We start from the raw sequence: 24,303 nt of genomic DNA on the forward strand, positions 1-24,303 counted from the left end.
CATTCTTCCTTCCACCACATCTCTTTCGGAAACGCTCCGTCTATCTAATTTTTTGCAGTCAAACATAATGTTCGCGTAAATGAATATCTCCATGCGTTAAAGATTATCTTCGGTTCATAATTCCCGCCACAAAGGCTACCACGGCGCCTTCTGCCCGTGTCAAGGACCAGACGCAACTTCTCTAGCGTTAAAAAATTAAGAAGGATCGATCTGCTTAGAATTCACTTCCCGAATTCCCGTGTAATATTGCCAAAAGGACCACGAAGAGAGAGAGAGAGAGAGAGAGAGTTATTTTATATTCGCGACGGCTTCCACTTTGTGGGTCGGGGTTCTTAGCGCGTACAAAGTTCGGCAAAGTGCGACTGCGTGGCATAAAGGGAACAGGAATCCCGCTACAGGCCTCTCTCGGTTTGTTCGTGACGCGAGGGAGGACGCGGCTATATTAGATAAGTTCTGTCGCGCGAAATAGCGCACTGGAAACTGGCTGCTCGCGTCAGGCCAGACCTCAGAATCTCGAGGGGTTCCCCGGCTGGTTACCCTCGTTTTCTTCGCGTCACCCTTCCACATAGACTGGTCCTTCATTATGGCCTAAATGGAGAAAATTGAAAGCGCCCCCCGTCGACGTCCCTCCACCAGTTTCATGCTCTGTTGTTATTTTATTAATACTGCTAGATCGATGTCTGGTCGGTAATCTATCTTTTGCTCATTGTCGGAGGAAATCGACGAGGGTCCTGACGAGTGGTAATCGCTAGGGATGATTTTATGAGCTTGAATGCGCGGATCTTTGCGTGGCTAGTGTCGAGAAAGACTAGCAGGTAGATAGGTTCTTTGGCTGGATGAGGATTGATTGGAATTTATTGGGTGTGATGGAGCTTGAGATAGCAACCAGTGTGTGTGATAAGATAGGGCAATTACGAGACAAGGGATGCATTTGAAAATAGCGTATATACATTTAGCTCGATAAAAATAGAATAAATCGTTGGAAGAAGCCTTAGAATTAGTCTTAGAAGCGTTAGAGTTTCAAACCTAAACCAGATTGTCTGAAAAATATTTCATTCGTCGCAGCAAATACTTGTATGAATTCATGGTTTTATGAACACGATTAAGAAAGAATAGAATTCGTATGGGACATTGACGCTGAACCTACCAGCGCCGGTCAAATTGACCGCTTTCAAACTCCTACACAAATTTAACCATATTTAAACGTTATCGTATCGCTTCATAATTTCTGACTTTTCCTAAAACATGCATACAGTATATTTTTCGGCATTTACTTTAAATAAAGTTAAATCATAAAAACTATTACTTCTTTAATCACCGGTCGTTTCGACCGCACACGATAGAAATAGGTATACACGAAGGGTCGGTAGGTTTAGTGTTGATGCGACAATACCTAATCACGATCTAGAACCTGCCATTTCAGCGAATATAATAATTCTATCGCCGAATTACGGAATCGACGAAGGGAAAAATTTGATGAAAACATCGATCGCCGACCGTTTGATAAATTGGCGCTGAAAGTGGAAGTGGCGAGGAAAGGCACGTCTGTGTCAAGGACTTCCTCTATGCTGCCCTCTGGCGAGGGTCATCTCTTCGTTAGAAGCTAAATGGAGAAAATTGAAAGCGCCATATTGAAGACGCTACGCTCTGAGCGCCGTTGCTCGCCCGGTTGCCGGGTCCTTAGGCGTTGTATCTGCCGAACAACGGAACTCAAATCGAGTCGAAATCGAGGAGATGGCATCGTTCGTGAACGCACGACGTTCATTTAGACGCCTCTGTTTATCAATCGCTTTAATCGCTGCCGCCAGGTTTCCATTGGCGCTTCCCAGAGGCTTTGTGTCAGGAATGGTTCACGAGTGTTTCACGAGGGGACGATGAGGAAGAAGGGTAACGAGACAATGCGAAGAGCGAAAGAGGAGATCGTTGAATGAACAATACACGCAAAGATTAAACAAGGAATATTAATTAACTGCAGATTTTTATGCAAATCCATATCTCGCTTAAAGTCAATTTTCTTAAAATTAAAAATTTTATTCCGTGTATTCGATTTATCTTTTCACGCGAAATTAACACTTTTTTCGATTAACTAAAGCAGTCCGTACATTCGGTAGCAATATCGAAAAATTGATGTATTAAACGAAAAACACGTATCATCGCAATCTGCCCAAAAGAAGAACTAACAAATGAGAAAACCAAGATAATACCGGGAACTAGGCTTTATTACGCGATACGGTAACACATGCGAGAATTTCGAAATTTACGAGCGAGAAACAGCACGGTTTTACAGAGAGGGAGAATTAGTAGCGAAATGGGACACTTAAAAACCGTGCCATTTTTAATTGCAACCAGGAAGAAAAACGCCGCGGGTACAAAGGATAACAACGAGATTTTGGCAGGGTTAAAACGCGACGTTCTCATAAATCCTGATAATCGCAGCCCACTTTACGAGCCATTACCGTTCGTTTCCCAACATTTCCGCAATTTTCGCGGCGAACGACACTCAGAGCCAGGCCGGCACACGGAAAAGGGAAAATTCTGTAAGCAATGGACTATTATAGCAGCGACCCGATTAAATGATTATCGGTTTCGGTCACCGCTGAAATCCCGAAAACGCGCACCACGCGAAAAACGACTTCTAGGTTAGTTTTTGCCCCATCTCCTTTGTGTATGGCCAGTTTGGCCGATTTCGAGGCTCGTATTTTATCCCTATAACGTAAACTGTAGCGAGTGATTCAAGAAAATTTGCTAAACTAGTCCAAGAGTATTCGTCGTGGTTGTACGGATTTAATTTCGAGGTTATGTACGAGTGGAATGCATACGGCAGCTATGAGAAATATTTCTACGCCACTGTATTTATATTAATTGACTAGGTTCAAAAAATATTAAATTTCGTGTCATATAGTAGTACGTGTATGGCTACAAAAAGCTGATACTATGCAAATAACACGTAGATCCTGTTGAAAACACGCTGCGTTTCGCAAACATTTCGTTTTAAAACGTTGTCGGAAAAAAGTGTAAATTTCGTTTACCGTTTCATTTCTCGACGTTATGAAAAATTTCAATTCTAAAATTTCAACGATCCACGCTAACAGCTTGAATTACCGTGTAATCTGCCCTATCGATCGGCAACTCGCAAAAGTATATCCAAAAACACACTACCCCCGAGTTTCATTTTGGCGGCTGACAGAGGCAGAAGGAGAGGAGATAGTAGTCTGTCAGAAGACAGCTCGAAAAAGCAAGTACTCGCACGCCTCGTCGCTGTCCGGCGCGGTGTAATTAGTTAATTAACGCGAGGAAGCGCTCGCGTCGAGGACCATCTAAAAATCGTCACCGTTCGACTGTGCTGGCCTGGTAAAAGCCTAGCTTGTGAAAAGGCGGCCTACGAAGGCGCGAAGTGCAACCACTCGCGCACTCGGGCGCGCCTTGTTAATTCTCCATAGCCTGTGCCATTTTATGGCACGGGTCTGCTCGAGGACAACCGCTTAACACGCTTCTTGCGAGCTGTCTGGCTTCTGCTTTTTATTGTCCAACTGGCTGCTGTTTGTTTTTAGCCTGACCAAGCAAGTTCCACGAATGCTCTTTCATCGCGTTATGATCGTTGCTAGAGGCCCCCTGGCACCCTTTGTTCCAAGAATAATTGTTCCTTCTTGGGAGACGGTTACGGGGTTTTTGTCAAACGTTGAGCCATGCGTTAAGTCGGTGCAAAAATTTGTAAAGGTGAGATCGGTTGAGAAAAGTGTCGCAGCAGTTGCACCTGTGTTTCCCTTTCTTTGACGAACGCATCGAAGATCGGAGAAGTTCTCGATTTTACGATCGATTCGACAGTTGCTTGCAACAGCGGAATCTTCGATAGATTAGCTACTATGGAAGATGCACCGTGAATGGAAAAATTCTTCGAGTTCTTAAAGACTTTTACGATACTCTGGATATTTTCATACGTTACAATCCGCCACGCGGTAATCTTTTTGCACATTCGCGCGCATGTAAATATTCGCGTATAATATTCACTGTGTTGTAACATTTGATAAACGTAACAGTGCGTTTCTACGAAGGTTTGCTAATCGATGTTGAAGATGAGGTCAGATAAAACGCGCTGAACGCGATGTTGAGATTCTTCAAAGGGGGCTTCTAGATGAATGCATAAATTTGCTAGCAGGAAGAACCACTAATCCATGAGCGGGCAAGTGCTTTAACGCGAAACGCCAAAACCGCTGCATAAATTGTACAAAGACAGCCGACTAACGAAGAGCGATTTAACTTTGAGACGATTACCAAACGATGAATAAAGCAATCCCATAGTAATCCAAGGAAATCCAAGGAACGATTCCACGAGAAGATAGCAAATATCGCTTCTGATCTTCAGTTCGCCATTAATTCTGCTAATATTCTGCCTAATATTGAATCGAACAGAGTTTTTCCATATTTATGAGCTGCAGTGTACGCGTTTATCCGCGCAACGAGATCGTCGGGGAAATTCTTACCTCGTTCTGTGGCGGCCGAGCAGTCGGTTAAAAATATTCGCGATCCCCCTGGCAGAATTACGCTCGCTGCATGGGTAACCGGTGAGAGCGTTAATTGCTCTCGCTCTTAAAATAACACTCGATTACTCGAGCAGCCGAGCTAGCAATTTCCTAAATACGAGAGTCGGCTAGAAAAGGCCGGGGAGAAAGAAAGAAAGGCAGGCTGCGCGGAAAGGGACAGCGCGAGCGCAAAGAGGTTGGAGGGATGAAAAACGAGGGTGGTCGCGAAACGCTCGCCGCATTTAATTCCTGGCTTCTCGTGGCACACGATGAAAAAGAAAGAGACATATCCTGCCCCTTTCACGAAGCTTGAAATATTCTAAGCAGCGAAACAAACTTCTGGGATTCTTTGTGCGACAGCTTTGCGCGCGCGCAAATTTCCTGAAATCTCGCCTTTGTTTCCGTGCGCGGGCGCGCGAGCGCCAGAGTCCACGCGCTCGTCTCGACGATGGAAAACGTTTAGCCCCGTAAAATGCTATTTTCCTTTCGTCTTCTTCCCTCTCGTTATCTGCTTTCCTTTTTCTGTTTTACAGTGCGAGAGAGATTTCACGATTGTTCTTCGTTTTCCTCGCGAGACCCGATGAAAAAGGTAATTTCACTGGCTATGGCTTGTTGTTACAGTGGAATTGGTTTCCAAGCGAGTAACGAGTTGCGTTTTTATTCAATGCAAATGTTCTCGGGCGAGTTTCTGATTTTGCGTGTAATTATCGTGTAACATCCATCACGGAAAATTTTATATCTATGTCGTATGAGCTTTGTACGAAACATTTTGAATTTCATTAGCATAACGATGAAACACAATTCGGATAATTATATTGGTAAAGTTTGAATTCCATCTCAAAACGTAGAAATTGCGAGATATTTATTGCAAACATACGAGGGATCGGTAGCGAATAATTACACGTTCTATGCCACGTTTTGTATTTACGTTGACAGGCCATTGTAATAGCAGAATGGTAGAGGTTTTATTATCGTAGATTTTAGTGCATAACGAAACTTTATATTGAATCTAACAATAAGTATAATTAGTTAAATTGGCTACGTAGGTGCAATATTCACTGATACAACCTTTGTTCCTCGTAAATTCAAACTGTGGTGTTAACCTAATATTAACTTAGTAGAACTTATCACAGACTTAATATTAATTCCGACTTAGTTCACTGTGTCGGTCTATCCTAACTTTCTTATTAGCTTAATATACACTTAGACGTTAGTTCTAACCTCATCTAGTTTAACATTAATCCACACAGGCCTATCAAAAATTACTATCGTTTCACCGACCGAAATTCTGAAACATTCGCCTAATTCATACCTAACTTGATCGTAGAAACGCGAACTTTGTCCCAATTCGCACTGATCTTGGTCTAGTGTGAGCTTCGTTTCGTGTAGTCTAATGCAGGGGGCCAATTTCTAGCTATTTTGGTTTAATCTAAACATAACCGGGTTTAACCAAATTCGACATTTACCAACGTTGTCTTACACTGCACAGATTCCGATAGTGACCTAATCTCAACCTAGTTTCAGTTGAACCTAGTTCTTGATTACGTGTGGCTAATTACTATAATTTCTTGACTATTCTATTTTACGGGATTAGGATTGGTCACGGTAACTTAGGTATTACCGTGGAATACTTAAAAGTTTTTACTTTTTTTCTTATAACATTTTAATTTTAACTACGTTACATTAACTAAAGTTGTACAATCATCCGGTTAGAATTTCTCAAAGCACCAACGTTTTTAACTCCCGTACGAAGAAGAATAAATTTCTGCTAGGAAATACTTTTCTTCTTGTCATCGCTCGAAACGATTTCAATGTCAGTGCTATCCTGATTTCCCCTCGTTCCGTTCTAAATAAAACTAAGTAGCGCAGACAGGCGAAATTTGCAGCGGAGGCTGGCATTAACATTGAATTTTCCCTGGCGTGGAATTCGCTCAAGCTAATTGGCCCGCGAAACAGCGGGTGCTGCGTCAGAAATAGCATTCGGCTAATCTAAATTCTAATTTCCGTGTAATTAGCATGTAGTTTCCAGAAGCTTTCATACCGATGCTCTCCCCTCCAGCACGCGTTATTGCATTAGTCACGTGTCTCGTGAATGTCATATTACCTAGTCCCGTGCTCGTAAGATTACTCGATATCAGATCGCATAACGCGAAAGGGAACGTGAACCAGCAGGAATTGCGATATCGGTATCATCCAGGGATCCTTAGATTATCAGAAGACGCTGCGTGGTCGACGTTGCCGTTATATTTGCCGATTAATTTTTCCCCATACACAGTGTAAGGATATTGCGCATACACCGGTTCATAAAAGTATTCCAACAGATACAGTGAAATTTCATTAGCACCGCAACGAGACACGTTTGTTCCGATCATATTAGAACTTGGAATCAATTTGAATTTACGTTCTAACGGAATTGGTATTTCTGAAATTATCGATCGTTCGTCTGTGTGGGTATTTTTATCAAAATTTGTCGTACGCTATAGCGCAATTTCACTAACGACTTCGTCGATTTCCGCGAACAGCGAACAGCAGCTTCTATATATCTGATGATAACTTCTATCTAGCATTTCCGCTCGACGGGGCAAGCTTCCGCTACCTTTGCCCAAACAAACGGTCTCTGAACCTGAAACACACGCATTCCTACTCTAATGTCGTGTCCTACCATCATCCTACAGCCATCACCTCGGACATTCCACCAAATGTAACCTATCCGCAGCAAATAGTCACACTTTTACTAGATGGCCCCCGCGTATTACCAACTGGATGTCACCGAGCAATAAAACCAGCGGGAGCAGCAATGAAATTATTTCGTGTGGCCGCCGGTTGAAATTGAAACTCAGCCAAAACTGGCCATACCGGCGTAATTTCGTAAATTCGAAATCTCGAGGCTCGACGAAACGGCATTTTTATTTGGCCGTGGTGCTCGCAGACTCAGTCGTATCAACTTTCATTATTCAAATTGTTCGCAACTGTTCGAACCACTCTCTCTTTCTCTCTCCCTCTATTGCGTGTGTACGTGTGTATGTGTGCGTGTGGAACGAAATGGTTATCATTATACGCAGTCAGGGAATGTTCGGAAACGCGCGGCGTTATTAACATCAGCCGAGGAACGCGCATGCAACAACGAGGAATTCATCGAAAATTAGTTGGACGTCAGTCAATTGAAACGCTCGTGCAGCCTACCGGGTTTAATTAATTTAGCCCGCGAGCTCGGTCTATCTGTTTGCTTCTTTCTCATCCGTGAAAGTGTTGTGATCTGGACTTGAGATGTACGTACATACACGTTCGTAATTTAAGAATAGTCTTTGGAATGACAGAAGCAGAATGCCATTTTAATGGATCTTATTTTATTATGTACGGTGACTCGCATAAATTGTATATTTAGCATAGAAAACTTTGACGATGTGCACCACGATCAAAGAAAGATATACGTCTTGTTCATTTTTCGACTTACCCGAATACCTGAAGTTTACACAGGTTATCTCAATAACGAAATCTAGCGAATTTTTGAGGCCAAGATCTTGCGTATGTGAAGTGAAACGCAATTGCGCGCAAGCTAGAAACGGATAGACGTGGATATGCGACAGTAAATTTTAATTGTGCGCCTGCCTTCATCCACGCCGCGATATGGCGTGTTCAGTTGCCGGCCCATGATCCCTTGTCCCGATTCTGTAGTTGGCACTCCCGCCGTTGCCACAGTATGGTGTGTTGGCTTGTCTGCACATGTGTGCACGTATGCGTGCCGTTTAACTCGCCACCGGGACAGATTAGTTTGCAAACAATTATATTTCTGTCTCTGTCGTCGTCCATTCGCCACTGTGAATCGACCCAGGAGAAGCCAAAGGGTTCAGCAATTCCAGGAAACGGAAAACAACTCGTCCCAGGTTTTTGCAATTAAAAATTGCATTTTTTGGTTTTATTATTCGGTGTACGGAGGTTCGATGATTCGAAGAATTAGTATCTTTACCCTTTTCTCCTTTTTATGCGTAAAGCTCGATGACTTTGTTTTTTATAAGCATCGTTTCCCGAAGAACATGTAGTCTCTAATTATTTCTATCACAAGCCAGCTCTCAGGGAAGCTGTAACAAAGTATTCAGAGTGAATTCAATCCGCGGAACATCCCAAATGAACACGCAGAACATCTCTTGCGAGTCAAACTTTTTCAACAAGCGAAACTTTTTTATTAGCGTCCTCGTAGAAACCGACAGCACGGTACGAGGAAAATAGACGTCATAACGGGGCCATAATCGACGAACTGCCCGACCAATGCTACCACCTGTCCATTAGAAAGCGTAAAAATCTCCATGAAGTGGATTGATTTATAATAACGTTTCGAAAATCGTTGAATATCGTTAACGAGAAACGACATTTTTGTCATTCGCTGAAATATTTTATATATATTTAAAAAGAAACGAAGCTCGTAATCATTTATCGATGCAGGTGAAAATTCGCAAAATTCTTCATATTTGGACGATATTCGTTGCTTCGCGGGAACAAAAGAAACGCATTTATCGATCAAAAGAACGACGATTCAGCGCAGAAATGCGATTACTCGCGTTTTTTGAGGTTATGTTTCATTCTAGGGCGATGGTGGGAGTAAAAAAGCTGCGACCAGCCCTCTGGCGGTATGTTTATGTACTTTATCAAAGTAATAACGGATCGTTAGGGGCCGTGGAATCGCTGCTGCACGCTGGCCTGGATCTGCACGCGATTTTTAAATGCGAAGATCTGCGATACGGGGCGGGAAAACAGATTTTAATGCCAGCTTACGACGAACCGCCTTTCCAAGTTTGTTATTGAAAGTAGTTTCGATTATATTTCTGCCGGTAATGGAAGGTTGTTTCAGTCTCTTATCGAGAGGAGGGAAATTTGAACCACGATTTGCCTCGCGTGTAATTAAACTATCTTTTGGTCTTTTTAATATATACGTTGATGGGGTTTGAAATATTTAAAGGGATTTAAAGATGATAGAGGTCGCAGCTCGTTTATAATTACTACTCGGATCACGTTATTCTTTTAATGAAATAGGTTTCTCGTCGAGTATCTGATACTTGTTAGTATTTATATTATATCTGAGAAATAATTTAATAATTACCGCGTCCAGTCAACTATTTCTAACAAAATATGAATTTGCATAAACATCGTTTAAAGTACGATCCGCGCCTCGAGCTTTGTCGATAGTATATGAATTCTAATTATATCACATTTTCATTAAACGCGTTCCTACCAAAGCGAAGCATCGTTTGAACCCAAAAATCCAATTCCATACCTAATTAGACGTCCATTTGCAGCCCCCCAAACATTCAGACCCGCCCCTTAGCGGGCGGCAACCAGGCTGGTAACTTCAGAGACGTCCGGCCATTCTTCAAAGAAGGAACACCATAAACGGCTGTCCCTCAGGAATTCATATATTCCTGTCCAGCTATAACTGTAACAGCCATTTGCTCAGCTGTCAGCTCGTCTGTACGCCGCGAAATCGCTTCGTTCAAACGTTCTTGCCTGGATTCAAATTGCACCGAGAGGCCATAAAGTGAATCTTCGGTCCCCGGGTGTAGCGTAGCTTTTCACTGTTTCCCTTCAGTGAAACTTAACAGTTCCCCGTCGATATCGATGTTCCGCTGTCCGTAAGTTTCTTCCGAATGTTGCGTGGAAACTCGGGCGTAGAGTCTGAAGCCACGTTCGACCGATCGCGAAAACATCGTCGACGTTTGCCCAGGTAACTCTCGCGAGACTGAACCTCGTATGTGGCTGTCACCACCGCGGAGGTGGCATCGATATATTATTTTTCGAGTCACCGATGAAACCGTTTTCTCAAGTTCTGGCCCACTGGGAGCTCGTTGTTCCTCCGATTGTTTCCTCTTCCATGCGCTCGATCGATGGGAGTAGTATTTTAACGGTTACGTAATTATTGGACACCGGATATTTATGCAAAAATTTATACGCTTACTAGAACTTTGCTAGAGAATTGTTTTATACGTTAAAAATATCGTAAAAGGTATAAATATAGTAATCGTGAAAGTTTCTATACGGATCAGAGACGGTTACAGGTTGATGCAACTTCTTAAAACGCCCCTTTATTTCCATCTCGATGAAAGTCGGAAGCAAAACAGGAAGCGAAGCGACAACCCTTCCGCTTAAACGCCTGCAGGAGCTTAATCCCACGATCAGCAAACACGTTGGCCGCAGACGTATTCCCTTTAACCTCAATTCTGACCGAAACACTCGTCCAACCCCCCGCAACGTGCCCCCCAAAGTCACCCTATTCTAGTCAAACAGAAGAACAACAGCCGAACATTCTGATCGCATTATTTATTACTCGGTCGCGATCGTTGAGCGCACGCTTTATCTGAAGTATGGGGAGTTTGGTTGCACGTGCACGCGAGCAGAGCTTGTGCAGCGCGCAGCCAGGCCTCTTTCTCACCCCCGTGGCTTTTAAAAGGCCTCTATCAAGCCAGGGGGATGGAGAAAGAGCGGAAGAGGCCATTTAAGCTGAACGTGGCTCGGTACCCGACTGAATAACACAAAGCCACCGTTTCTGGTCCCCCTTCGCTGTGGTTAGACGGCTAATGGCGTAAATAGTCACTCTAACTAGAGACCACCCCCTGCTTCTTCCAGTCTTGTCCTTTTCTTCGTCGGGCAAACTCGATTGTCACATAACCCCTGTTTTAAGATGTTTGCAGACGTGTTTTGGGCGTTTTTCTTCGCATATCGTCGATTCAATCTCCGTTACGACAAAATGCGACCTGCCTCTGTGCAGGCCCAAGATTCGCTTCGTATACTTTCCATCGATTCGGTCTACCCTTTCATCCCTTTGCCACCTCCAAATTTCCGACTCACAGAGTGCCACACTTTCCACTAACGAACCAAACATTTTTAATGCAACTCTCTTGGAAATTGGAACAAGTTTACGGTAGAACTCTTCCGGGCAGGCAAAATGATCAATTTCTTTGAAATTTACAGATTTACCGATTCGTAGAAATTTATAGAAATTTCACTTCTCAATACTCGCGACATCGTTGAATATTTCATTATTTCGATGAAATCTTCAGCAGCGATCGTACCAGGTCCAAGGTGAAACATGGTTCTCAATCAGAATCTTCTACGTCATTTCCTGGGATCTCAGGTCTGCCAATTAATGCGCTCTGACCTTACTAACGAGTGCTGGGGTTATTGCGCGGCGCGTTTCGGATGATAATGAGCGCAGACGAAACACGTGCTGCGCGTCCATTAGCAGAAACGAGACCGTTAACGTATCTGCGCGGTGTTTGTGTCGAAATCGATAACAGACGATGGCGTGGGTAGCGCGAATCAGCCGATTGAAACCCGACGTTGGCCCCAATAACAAGCAACTGCCACAATATTATCGATGTGCCATGATGGATACACTTGCCGGTTCTCCATTCGGTCTTGTTCAACGAGCGGCTCGTTCCTTCGCTTTTTTCACATTGTTCTTTCCTCGTTCCGATGATTTTTCTTTCAAATCTTTGATCTGTAAGGTTCTTTCGTTTGAAAAATTTCTTTGGAACGAGATATCTTGAATTTATCTTGGAAAGGTTTGGTGGAACAATTCGCGACGGCTGGTTCGAATATTTATAAGGATTTTTAGATTTTTCGGTTTCTACGATTGTACGATTTCTCTTTGAAATCTTCGGTTTCTGACGCGCGAAGAATTCCTTTGGAACGAGCTATTCGGATTCCATCTTGAAAAATCTTTATGAAATAATTCTTGGGTATTACTTGAAATATTCATGAGAATTGTTAGATTTCTCCATCTCTGGAATTTTATCGCTTCTTTTCGATATCTTCGATCTGGAAGGTTCCCTAATTCGAAAAGTTTCTTTCGATCGAGACATTTTGATCCTATCTCGGATATTTTTAATTCCTGAACAATTCCTGAAAATTTATACCAAGAGAAATTTCGATAAAATAATACCAATAACGCACGTCTAACCTAATTACAATTTTTGGCAAAAATTAAAGTTACCCGAAACGAAGCACGAATCTTCGAGTTTCGTGTTTCTCTCGGTGAGAGAAATTCCTAGAAATTGTCGAGCCGGTTGTTGCAGCATCGTCCAATAATTCACAGAGGCTGCTCCGATCGTAACGAAGATAGGAGAGAGGCACGCGTGCCAAATCAGCTGATTGAAACGCTACTGCCATCATGATTCGTTATTACACCACGTGATGGTGATAGGGACGCCATTGTGATCTGCTTTATGGTGTTCGTATATCCGCTGGCTGGGATCGGCTTATATAAGAAGAAAGGGAGAGTTAGGGGCGTAGAAAGGAGGGAAATGAGAAACAGAAGACAAAACGAGGAATTCTTCTTGGGAGTGAGTCGCTTTCAGTTCCGCGAGCAAGCGTGTGCGTGAGCTCTTTTGTGAAGATGACAAGCGAACGACCAACGGGGATTTATCTCTGTTTAAATAATTCACAACCGTGCTGCTGCCTGGTTTCCGAGCGGTTGATCGCGAAATACGTTCCTTTTAAAGAAAGCCGAGGATGAGAATTTAATTAAATAACTTTATCGTACAAATCGCAGCTAATTGAGCGGTTCAGAAGCCACATTGACCGTTTTCATAGATTGGAAAGCAGAAAGAGATATTCTCGCAAACACCATTTTCTACGTATACCTTGCAATCTGTCAAACACTTTGCCTAAAAGTCAAACCACGTGAAACGAAGTCAGCAAATCCTACCGGCCGAATGATTTCGATAAATTAAAAGCTTTGTGCTTTTCCCAACGGATAAAATGTCACTGAACAGTGCACGAAGCAGGAATTCGAAAAAGGAACGCGGCGTACGTTCGTAAAAACAGACGGAACACAGGGGCGAACATGGGAGACTAAACATCGGTGGTAAAAACGCGGGGCAACAAAAATAGCATGGCGAAGAATAACGAAACTGAACAAAGAGGAAGGGAGAGGAAGAGAGAAATAACAGGTGGCGAGGAATAAAAAATTGGCGAGTATGAAATGTGGCCTGGATAAAAACGGGGTTTCGAGGGAGAGGAGAAGAAAAACAGTCGGAGGGAGAAAATGACGATAGCGCGAAGACGAAAGAACGGGAAGAGATGGAAACGGGGTTGGAAAGGCAAGCGCGAGCGAAGCAGGCTAGTTCGAAAAAAGGAGCAGAGCAACGCTGATAGAAGAGCTGGAAATTCGACAGAGAAGTCCAGAGACCGAGCTTGTATGACCATTAGGCGTCACTCTCTTCCTCCTTGCCTGAGCTTGCTAATAGTAATGCACTCTGAGCGTCGACGACCGTGTTGCCAAGCTCAGGGATTTAATGCAGCTGCTACGTTGACCCAGGTTAATTCTGCTTGACTGAAGGTTGAAAGGCATCGATGGAAAAAGGACTGGAAGCGTGGAAAATTCGTTTCCGCGTCAAGGATGACCACGTTGCGATTGGATACTTTGGAATCGGTCTGCTGTGGTAAAGTCTGCTGTGAGATGATAGGGCTTGTTAAAGTCGTAGACGAATTGGCAATCTGGCGTTTGTGGAGTTTCGAATTAGACGTTTCGAGCGAGCATTGTCACTGTCGACGATTAAGATATTTTATTAATTAAACGAAAGAGAGAAAAGAAATATTTTAACAAAAATGAATACGGCTGAACCTGCTCGTATTCGAAGCCAGGATAATCAGAACTCTCGAATATCCTAATAAACCATAAAATGTCTGATTTGCCTAAACGATCAGTGCCCCTGACCCGTGCGATAAATCCTCTGAAGGCTGTAAAACGCGAAATTTTTGAATTGTCTACAACATTATAGACACGTGGCTCTTATCTTTGTTACGACCAGACTCGTGGAACCCCGAACGACAGATTCATCGGCAGAAATCAATCTTTAACCCTCCAGTGCTTACATCTGTTCGAACAATCCTATTTTCACCATAGCCTTCACGGTCTTCCTTATCTTTGCAGTCTTTCAACCATCCCATACCACTCTCGTCCCTCACATGCCTCTTTTTCATCCCGCCTGGCCATCTTTTACTCGCGGCCAGGATGGGTCGGGCTTGCAGCTGGCCTGGCGCCTTGGAACGTCACAGAGAAAATTTTATAGAAGCGGCCGCACCCACTGCTCGTTAAAGCAATTAGTACCTGTAGCTGGTAGCTCGGCTCATCTCGCTCGTCCATTTCTGCCGTCGCGGCATTCCTTTCGCCTTTTCCACCCTTGTACGCGCTACGCGCTGCTTTTTTCCGCCGCCAAGTAGGAAATTAAGCGAATTTTTTTTCGCCAACACGGACAGGTAGAACGCGTGTGGCATTAGTCCATCGAGGATAACCCTGTCACCCTGTTTTCTTGAGATTATGTCTGTGAATCGTCGAGATTTCTGCGCGTTAGCTAAATCACGTGTTTTTATATGATAAGCGCTTTGTTTTTCGCCTGGAATGAGTTGTTGTATTTTTTCACGTGCTTAAATCAGGCGACGTTTTGTCAAGCTGTTCGTTCAGGATTATAGTATAATATTTGTTTATTTTTTTAAACGGAGATCGCAGTACTCGAAGAAGGGAAAAAGAGAGCGTAAAGAATCGGCGTAGAAAAAAAGAAACAACAGCACGTTCCATCAGACTTTCGATCGGCATTTCTGACCGTCGATTTCGAGTCGCTCGCTTCGTGAAAACAGTCTGTGCTCTGCCTGGAGATCGATAGCGATATCTTAAAAAAGTGACTGTGTTTTTAATTTCGATGCACTCGGAAAGCTTCGAATCTTTTCAAAGGTTACGTATTTTATCAAAGTACCTGGTTATCTGGAATTTCATTGTTGTTGAAAAGGATGACAATAAATGGATGATACGTCAAGAAAGTGTAGACAAATGCTTTTCCAAGAAAGCGATTCTAGGTAGATGCGATGTTCTACCAGTTTCCACTCACCCATTTTTCAAAGCCAATCGCGGCCAAACAGGCGAGCGAGCGAAAAAAAGGCGCGGAACTAAAGGCAGAGTAATCGATAGTCGCAATGGGGGATGAAAAATCACGCGAACTTGGGAACATGCATTCGAGGCGCATTCCGCGGACAACAACAGAGGGGAAAACGAGAAAGATAAGCGAGGAAGGAGGAAAAGCTGGACGGAACGGAACGAAACGAAAGCGGGTCAGCTAGTCTGCGTTGAAAAATATGTAACTTCCGTCGAATGGATAACCGCGAATCCCAGTAATTTCTCCGCTTACGTGCCTCTGTTTAATACCACAAATGCCTCGTAAACATACGCTTTATGTACGTTAAAAGTATTGCGCCATTACTCGAAATTAAACACGAAGAAACACTCGTCGTTTGCGAAAATACACAGTACACTTTTCTAGTTCGTCAGTGGCTCGAGATCTGCACTTATTTATTTTCATCGTGTTATTTCATAGGTTGGCGAGCGACAAAGAGCGAGTTCACTTTATTGTTATCGCGTAGTCTCGAAGCCGTAAAACCGCAAAGCGGATCAGCTGACCCGCCAAAGTGGCGAGGTTCGTTCAACTGCGACACCGTAGTCGGACCGTGGCCCGCTTAACCCCTTTAAAAACTAGGCGGAGCTTTCTGTTCCATCCTGTTCCCTCTTAACGCCTTTTGTTTCTACTACCCGCGAGCCGTTTCCAACCGACGTGTCTCCTTTGATGCTGACTCGCTGTCTTCGTCTTTTCCAGATGTGCGAACGTTCTGCGGAATTCTAGTTGCTGTCTAAGCCAGGACCGTGACATCGTTAGCATCCGATGGTCCTTGAAACTTCGTATAAGAAGAATACACTGAAAAATTGTAGAAATCTTGTTATTCCGAAATGGCAGACCTATTATCTTTCACCGTCGTCGTTTCATTTGGTTCGTCCGAATGGAAAACCAACTTCTCCTTGATTTTCATTTAGGTCTATCAATCGTTCGGAGAAAGACCGGTGATTCGGTAATATTTAGGTTAGGCTTGTGGTGTCGTTGGAGGAGAGAATAGCCTATCGTGGCAATTGATAGGTCAATCCGATAGTAGACGTTGCTCGAAGATCCTGAGCGTAAGATAGTAGATGTTCTGTGCGAGAGATCGGAGTTAAAAATAGGTTGAGTAGGTTCTTCGTTTATTAAAGGAAGATGGGAAGTTTTGTAGCAGAGGCTTGTAACACTGGATTCAATTGTAACGGAGTCTTCGATTTCTTCTGTTTCAGAAATAAAGGATAGCATGGTGTGTTATGGCTCCTTGCGTATTGCAGCTGTCTGTCATAATTGCTGAAGTTGCACCGAGAGCAACGTTTCGAAACGGGTAAGTGAATTTTCTCTTTACACCTAGTTTCCAGGAAGATTCCAATGCTGATACGAATAAAAGTTCTTATATTTCATGAAAACTTATATTCTTACTATAGAAACCTTTAAGAAAATCATCATCTAAGCTCAAGCTACGCTTTATCCAAACTACAGTAGCTTTGCCATCACCGAACGTATCAAGTTTCCCCGAATTTGAATTCCAAAATTCCAAAAAGCTAATCCAATCCTGCCATCGAATTGTCGCGAAACTCGTGCAACATACTGACCCCCGCGGAAATGTTATAAAAACATGGGAAAGCAGGTCATGTAACACACAGCAGGGGTTGCATCGTGGAAATTTGCGAGCGCGCAGTTATTACCAGCGCGAAAGAACACGCTTTGTGTCGGCTGTCTCCCCTTGTCGGATTCGTCGTCCGTGTCTGCGCTAGGCGTACAAAGGATCCTCCTTTGTGTCTGGTCATTTTTGCCGCGGACCTCGAGAGCGTGTCAGGTCGTTTTATCGGACGCCATCCGATCGCTGCGCGTTTCGACGAGTCGCAAAAAGACCGATTGATCGACTCGGCTACACTCTCGCGCCATTGTTACCCAATTGCAGGAGAATCGTTCACTCTACCAAGCCAGGATCCACTTTCTTTTGCATTCGTTCAATAGACGACACCAGTTTTCTCCAATCTCCTTTTTCCCCCCAAGTCTTTCCAAGACGTCTATCTTGGTTCCGACTGTTCCTTTCTGGTCAAGCTGCTTCTTCATCCGTGCTGTCTCGCAGTTTTGTCCCGGTTCCGTTGTTTGGATCTTATCCTCTTCCTTCTTCCCCTTCGACTTTCTGCTCCTTTTTCTCGAGCGCTTTGTTTCTTGGACACCGGGGCTGAAGACTCGTGATCATCAAAATTGAATTTCTTTAAAATATCGAACAAAGCTTCCGCACTTTATCCACGCTATCGTCGGAGAAGTTGGATTTCAGTCACATCCGAAGATTGGACAACGTTCTGGTATTTTTACGTGAATTATCGCGTACTTGCATCGACGTTTCGTTCGAACCTCGTATCGTAAAGAGAACAGGTGTCCTAAGACGTTCGAGCGAAAACGTAGCTGCATGTATACTGTCTCGCCAAGCGAATTTTGCCTCGCCCATTACGTCCTACGAAATGTACGCCTTAAACCACGTCCATCATCCAGGAACGTTATATATTAGAACGCTAAGTTTGGCGCAATAACGCTTCGCGAGTTATCAGTTGCAGGCTGGTCGTTCGTTACCGAGACAGCCGCTTCTTCCACTGTCGGAAGGCTGGAAAATGAAGCGAGGTGGCCAGTATCGAATAGTGGAGCCGCGACTATAACCAGCCAGCCACTAACCCCTGTTCTAATTAAGCCTGGCTAACCCGCGAGTTAGGATTATTACTTGCCCTCTGTCGGATGGAGAGAAACCGTCCATTGTTGGTATCAGGCTGGCGCGCGTGTACGTGTGTGTTGAGTACAAGCGAAAGAAAGAAGTTGGAGGTGTCGTCTGGCGTTCTGCCAACCATCGGCTTCCTTTCTCGTTCCTGCGGGAGCTGCCGACAGGAATTCAACGCGTTTAGACGTTACCGAGAGGAAACTCTTTGAAAATTCTTGCAACTACCGATGTAAGCCTGCCACCACTCGCTGCTATTCGTCTTGGTTTAATGTAACGTGGCTAATATGTACTGGGTGGTTAGGAAAAGCTTATGAAGTTTGCGGGTTGGTGGTAGTGGTTAGGTTCCGAAGTTTATTGCGAGGTAACAGTTAGGTTTGGAAATTTATCGAGGGATAGTAGTTGGTAAGTAGCGCATAAAGGAGGTTTTAATAACGAATGTTAGTCGACAAATTGATATTTTCAGCGTTACGAAGAATTTTGGCTTCTTTATTTCCCTTTACAGAATCGGTTAAGAATTAAAGGTGTCTCGTTTTTGCAACTCTTTCTAGGTAATCCTGACTGTCTTGGTCTCTTTTAATCCTGTTTTACGAAAGCATATATTTCAAGGATTCGGGGCTTGAAAATGGAAACACCGAGTGGGACAGGTTTTCCAAGTTGTAGCAGTTCATCTGGCAGCAAACGTAGTACGCAAAGGGAGCGTTTGCGTGCGCTAACGTTTCGAACAAAGTTTTCGACAACTACCTACACTTGCTCGAAGGGTCCCTCAGTTGTGTATAAACGATACTTCTCGCGTATACAATGGGTGGTACAACTTTTTCAGACTCCACGCTATTACGTCACCGTCCGCAAATAATATCGTTTTATTTTCCGCTATCGCCTTTCCGTCGAATTTTCAATTGCTCTCGTTCGATGCTTCCATCCGAACGAATCACTTCATTATTTTACAGACACGATTACCTTGCGTGTCGATAACGTTAAACTATCGTACTCCAACTACGCGGATCAAATTTTCCCAATTTTATTCTCGATATAACGCGATCCAATGCCTGAAAGTGACCGTTGTCGAGGGAATAACGAAGTAGCACGGCTAATTCGCATTCGTTTTAAGGCAAAGGGACGATAAGCTCGTGAGAAGGATCGGGAAAGCAGAACGAGCCACGATAATACGTCTTTCCTGTCACGTAGCGGCCGATGGCATTATGATAATGCCGCGAATAAGAAGGATTCAGGGGAGGAAATGTGAACGATGAGTGAAGTGGCGCGGTAGAGGCGATGCAGCCTGCCAGCAGGATCGGTCTAATCGAGATTCGATTTTTCATTTTGTTTTACGTGCCAGCCAGACAGAGTATGATAGCCTACCCTCTTTTCACCCATCAGCTAGAACACGTAGTCTAGCGATCGTGTGTGCATCGTGGTTGAACAATGGTAACATGTTCTGCAGCTTGTCCGAATTTTCAGCTTATTTTTCTACTTTTGTCGACAATGTACGGTTCACCGGTGTTTATTCGGTCAGGACTCGAGCTGTTTAGGGAACAGTGGATCCTTTTTTGGCGAATTAATGGTCAGACCAGGTTTGTTTTGACTTTCTGCCGGTCGTGAGAGTGCAGCGATGGAAATATCGGCCGATCGAATTATTCTTAATCGTAGCTGAGGAAACTGTTGTTATATAGGGTGACTTGGTAATCACAGCGTGAAAAGGAAGCACGTGATTCTGTGTGAAAAAATGAAGATAAAGACAAGGCATGAATAGCGCTTTTTGGTAGTATATGGACCTTTTGGGGTCGCTGAAGGGTAGGAGTTCAATCGGGTTAAGATAACCTGGTACGCGAAATTTTGCATGCAAGTTAGGTAGTCTGAATCAAGATTTCTCACTATTTTGAACCTAGATTTTACTTGCCGAGGAAGCGAAGGTTATCTTCAGGTTCAGTAGATGATCAAAGGATGAATACTGATGTAGAAGATAAGCCGCTTTCAAAAGATGACTGCAAAGTAACGCGAAGATTCAGCGAAAGGATAAGCAGAGTGAAATGATTAAATATTTTGATAATTATAACGATACCGGGAATTTGAAAGTAGGAAGTCAGAAAAGGATTAGAGCGTAGATTTTGAGAAATAGTGGCAGTCGTTTCTCGGAACACACTTTTATTCTCTATAGAAATAGGCATGATAAATTGATTCTGACGATCGGCTCTGCATGTACGTAAGAAAATCGCGAAATTATTCACGATGTATGATATTCTGAAACGGTTCATATTTTATTCAGCGGCGATAAATCCGACCTATTCCTCTAAGCCTGTCGGCGAATTAAATTTTAAACGTGAATTTTCGAAGTTTTATCTATTAAAGCGAGCTCGCGCTACATTCGAATCGAAAGAAATAAAAGAAGAATCGGATTTATAGCTCCGATCGAATAATTAGATTAACGTCTGCAGATTTTACCGCCGAATAATAGGTCAAAGACGTGGGATAGCTATTTCTCGTGCAACGATCACCTTCCCTAGAAGATCGAAATTGGAAAAGATGCTGCAGTCGAACAAGGAAACGCTATGCGTTCGACGGATTCTAAGGCGAAACTTTCACGTAACGAAATCTTTGCAAAAATATCATATTTTCGTCGATCGACGGTTGCAAACGAAGAAACGCTATTACACGATGTGCCAAGGTGTCAGCCTGATTTCCTTGCCTTGCCAGGATCGTTTAGGGTGGCCTTAATTGGACAGAAAGCTAATTAGACGACGGTGGTTCCGCGTCCGGCGAGGCAATCCAGACTGAAAGCGAACCGTGAGATTTACGGCGAAGAAAAGGCCACGTAAGAGGGCGAATCTCTCGGGGGAGGCCGTGAAGATCTATGACTCCTTCCGACGGTGCACGATACAAACACGGATAACCTGGATACTGTGTGCAGAGATAAGAAGCTGGCTACCGGAAGGAATGCGAGTTTGATTGGTTATAGCGTCATAGGATCAGCTACTCTTATAGAATTGCGAAGATAAGATAAAATGGAACTTTTATTATTGATTGAAATTGCATTTGAACGTTTATCGTAGGAAAGTTTTATGTGGCTTCTGAACAATCCCAACTACACATTTTCATCGCTAGATCGTAGATTGTTATACATTTATGGAGGAATTTGAAGATGAAAATATTTTTGTATTCGTTGAGTGCACGCTTATAATGCAAAAAGACGTATAAAATATCCGTACTGTGGTATTTTCCATCCAGGTGCCAGTTTATAAATTCTATTCGTAAAAACATGGATTTGCATAAATATCCGCAGTCTCGTCGCTTTGTTTCGTTTGGTATCCGACCATCACCAGACCATCCTCGTACGTCTTACGTCTTCTAATATACGACTGTAACGACTATAACGACTATAACGATACAGCCGTTAGACAACGCGCGACACGGCAGAGATTGATCGTGGAAAAGCTTCGGTGTAGCGGTTTATGACAAATGTTCGATGGATTTTCAGCAACGACTATGTGGATTATATAAAACACGGAGTTCGCGAGACCCGAATCGATAGCAGGGAATCGTAGGAACGTTAATTCGAATTGTCAAATATTGAAGCTGCCGGCCAGTTGAATATCTAGTGGAAATCTGTCGCTGGACATGGTGTAATCCTATTAACGGGGCTTACTCTTTTTCACGGTGTGCACCAGCTGGCGTTGGGTTCTCGCGCCCATCTGACCACCACTGGGCGCTGTCGAACGATCCAGTAATTTTCTACAGTCATTAAAAGTTGCAGCGAGAGATTTGAATAATAGCTAGGAAGCGATACGGACGACGGTAGTATCAGATTTTCGACTTTGAATTGCTTCGATAGCACCAGGCCTGCGTTTTAACGATGGCCTTAAGTAACGATCAAACTGACGTTTTTAGCTGTTCCGTTTATTTTTTGAGTAGACTGTAGAAAACGCAGATACAATAGGAACTTTGGATATTCGATTCAGTATGCGATATAATAGAGATCGTGGAAAACTGTCGAAGAGCCTGAGAGGTACGGGAAAGGTCAGTTTTCTCCTCGAGACTTATCACTGAAATTGAACAAGGGAAGACACGGTAAGACGAATCTTATTTCTTACGACTCAAATTTGCATTTTCCTGGAAACACTCGGTGCAACCACATCGAACGACGATACTATTTTTCTCGAACGGCCCTCGATTTTTCTCTGTCCACGGAACTAAAACGTACAGCGAGCTCGAGTTCTCTGTGAAATGCAGGAATTCGTCGTATATGGCGTGTCGTTAATCACGACTTTTCCTCGTACTAAAACGAGGATTATTTTTAAGCCCATTGTCCAACCTTTCGATCACGCTGAAAGAATCTTGGAACAATTTCAAACGTAATTTCTTTTTTTTTTCTCTCTCCTTTTTTTATTACACTTTTATTACGATTTAGTATCAAACGTCTTGGGAAAATTATATCGGCTAAAATGTGTTTTACAAATTTACGATATTACGGCATTTTCTGGCCCCTCGATTCTCGATAATTTGTCTAGCGGAATGAAGCAACTCGCTATCGTAACACAGTTTTCTAGCTATTCAACGAACAACTTCGGTTATAGCCAGCTAGTACTTGGAAACGCTATAAATTAGCCAATATAGCAAGCGGGAGTAGCAACTTAAAACGTCTTACAAACTTCTGAAGCGTTCCACGCGTTCACCTTCTTCCGCAACTTGAGCTTGTTTCGGTTTTCTACTCCTTAGGAACATTAAATATTTTCTTCTTTATTTTTTTTTCTTCTCTCCCCTTAGCCACGATGGTTTTCGAGCTGGTTCCATGGTTGTGAAGCCGCGCGTACAAGGACTCGTCTTTATCGAATAAAAAGAAGCGAGTCAGGTGGAATTTCCAAGCGGGCACGTCGTCATTTTTGCCAAGTGTTTTTCTCGCGAGGTGGCCTCCTGCTTCCGTGAAATATTAATCTTCAGAGCGGAAGACTGGCGGAGCAGCACTAACAGGAACTCATGCAATATTTAATTATGTCAGAGGGATCCGGCGGCGAGGGAAAACTAAAGTCGACAACTGAGATTTCGCGAAAATATCCCAGCTCTTCCAGACCTTCTAAAAACCTTAAGGATTCTCAATTCTTTGTCCTTCGACACTATGGAACTGTCGAACGTTCGACGTTTTCAAAGTTTCTGCGAAATTAAAGTAGAGCACACCTTTGTTCCGTTTGAAACAGCATCTTCCGAGCTTCTAACGTCGAGTCAAATTTGCTTCGATCCTCAGTTCTTTGTCCTTCGACGCTGTCAAAGCGTTAAACATCGAGAATTCTCAACGTTTTTTTTTGTAAAATCGAATTGGTAAAAATTCTTGGTAGGTCAAAACGAGGCGTGGTCTCTGTGAACTGTGATCTTCGACAACAAGCAAATTCGTCGACACAATGAAATACCAGGAAGAAATTAGCCACGGAGCGAACGTTTGACTGTTGCCGGTTGCGTGTTCATCCCGAATGGATGCTCGTTCGTACCTTCTCTCATGGTAATCGCAGATACGTACAGGTTAAGTAGCACGCCCATAGAGCAGCGTACTCGAAACCGGGGACCTCCATTAGCCACGATAGAGAGGCTGTATTAAGAGTGTTAATGCGACTCTCGGGGCTCTTCGCTTCGCTGCCTCCAGTTAGGGTCGATTTCGGACGCAAACTGTTCCTTCGATTAACCGGCGCGAATTTTCCACCTCCTTAATGCACCTGTCTCTCCTTCGACAGTTTTCTGGTAACACGTTGCACCAGTTTCTTCGTTTATGCAAAGTTGAATCTCCTACCGAATTTAACACTTAGCCAACCGCGCACGTCAGTAGCGAGCTGTACGTCTTCACCGCGCTCGGACAAGCCAACCTGCGCACCGCGCATTTTTCCAGGTATCGAGGACTAATGTTCACTGCTTAAAAAATAGAGAAGTGTAAGAATTATTTAACTGGTTGATTATATTTTGCGGTAATGATTTTATATAACGATTTCGCATATTGTTTACACAAAACATCAAATTAAAAGTACGTATCGAAAGTATAAAGAAATGTAGGTGAAATTAGAAACATTCCTAGATGACTAGAGATAGATAACACGACTCGAACGTGAAATTAAAAATTCATAATGCATTTTAATATCTTTTTACAATGTGGTGTCGTTCGATTATAACTTTATTTAGT

At 43.4% G+C, this 24,303-nt stretch overlaps 2 protein-coding genes across 4 annotated transcripts in view; one reads left to right on the top strand and one right to left on the bottom strand.

Annotated features, from left to right (window-relative positions):
* Positions 1–24,303, bottom strand: part of LOC126874844 (MYG1 exonuclease) — a 212,020-nt gene that overhangs the window by 160,661 nt on the left and 27,056 nt on the right. The window lies entirely within an intron of this gene.
* The window catches only part of LOC126874834 (uncharacterized), a 318,734-nt gene that overhangs the window by 39,907 nt on the left and 254,524 nt on the right, over positions 1–24,303 (top strand). For 2 of the 3 annotated variants that reach the window (XM_050637322.1, XM_050637321.1), the window contains one exon: positions 16,660–16,754. The exons of the other annotated variant lie outside the window; for it this stretch is intronic. The gene's annotated coding sequence lies outside the window, so the exon portion shown is untranslated. The remainder of the gene's footprint in view (positions 1–16,659; positions 16,755–24,303) is intronic. 3 annotated transcript variants of the gene reach the window in all.

Source organism: Bombus huntii, chromosome 16 (assembly GCF_024542735.1).
Source record: "Bombus huntii isolate Logan2020A chromosome 16, iyBomHunt1.1, whole genome shotgun sequence".
Taxonomy (NCBI): domain Eukaryota; kingdom Metazoa; phylum Arthropoda; class Insecta; order Hymenoptera; family Apidae; genus Bombus; species Bombus huntii.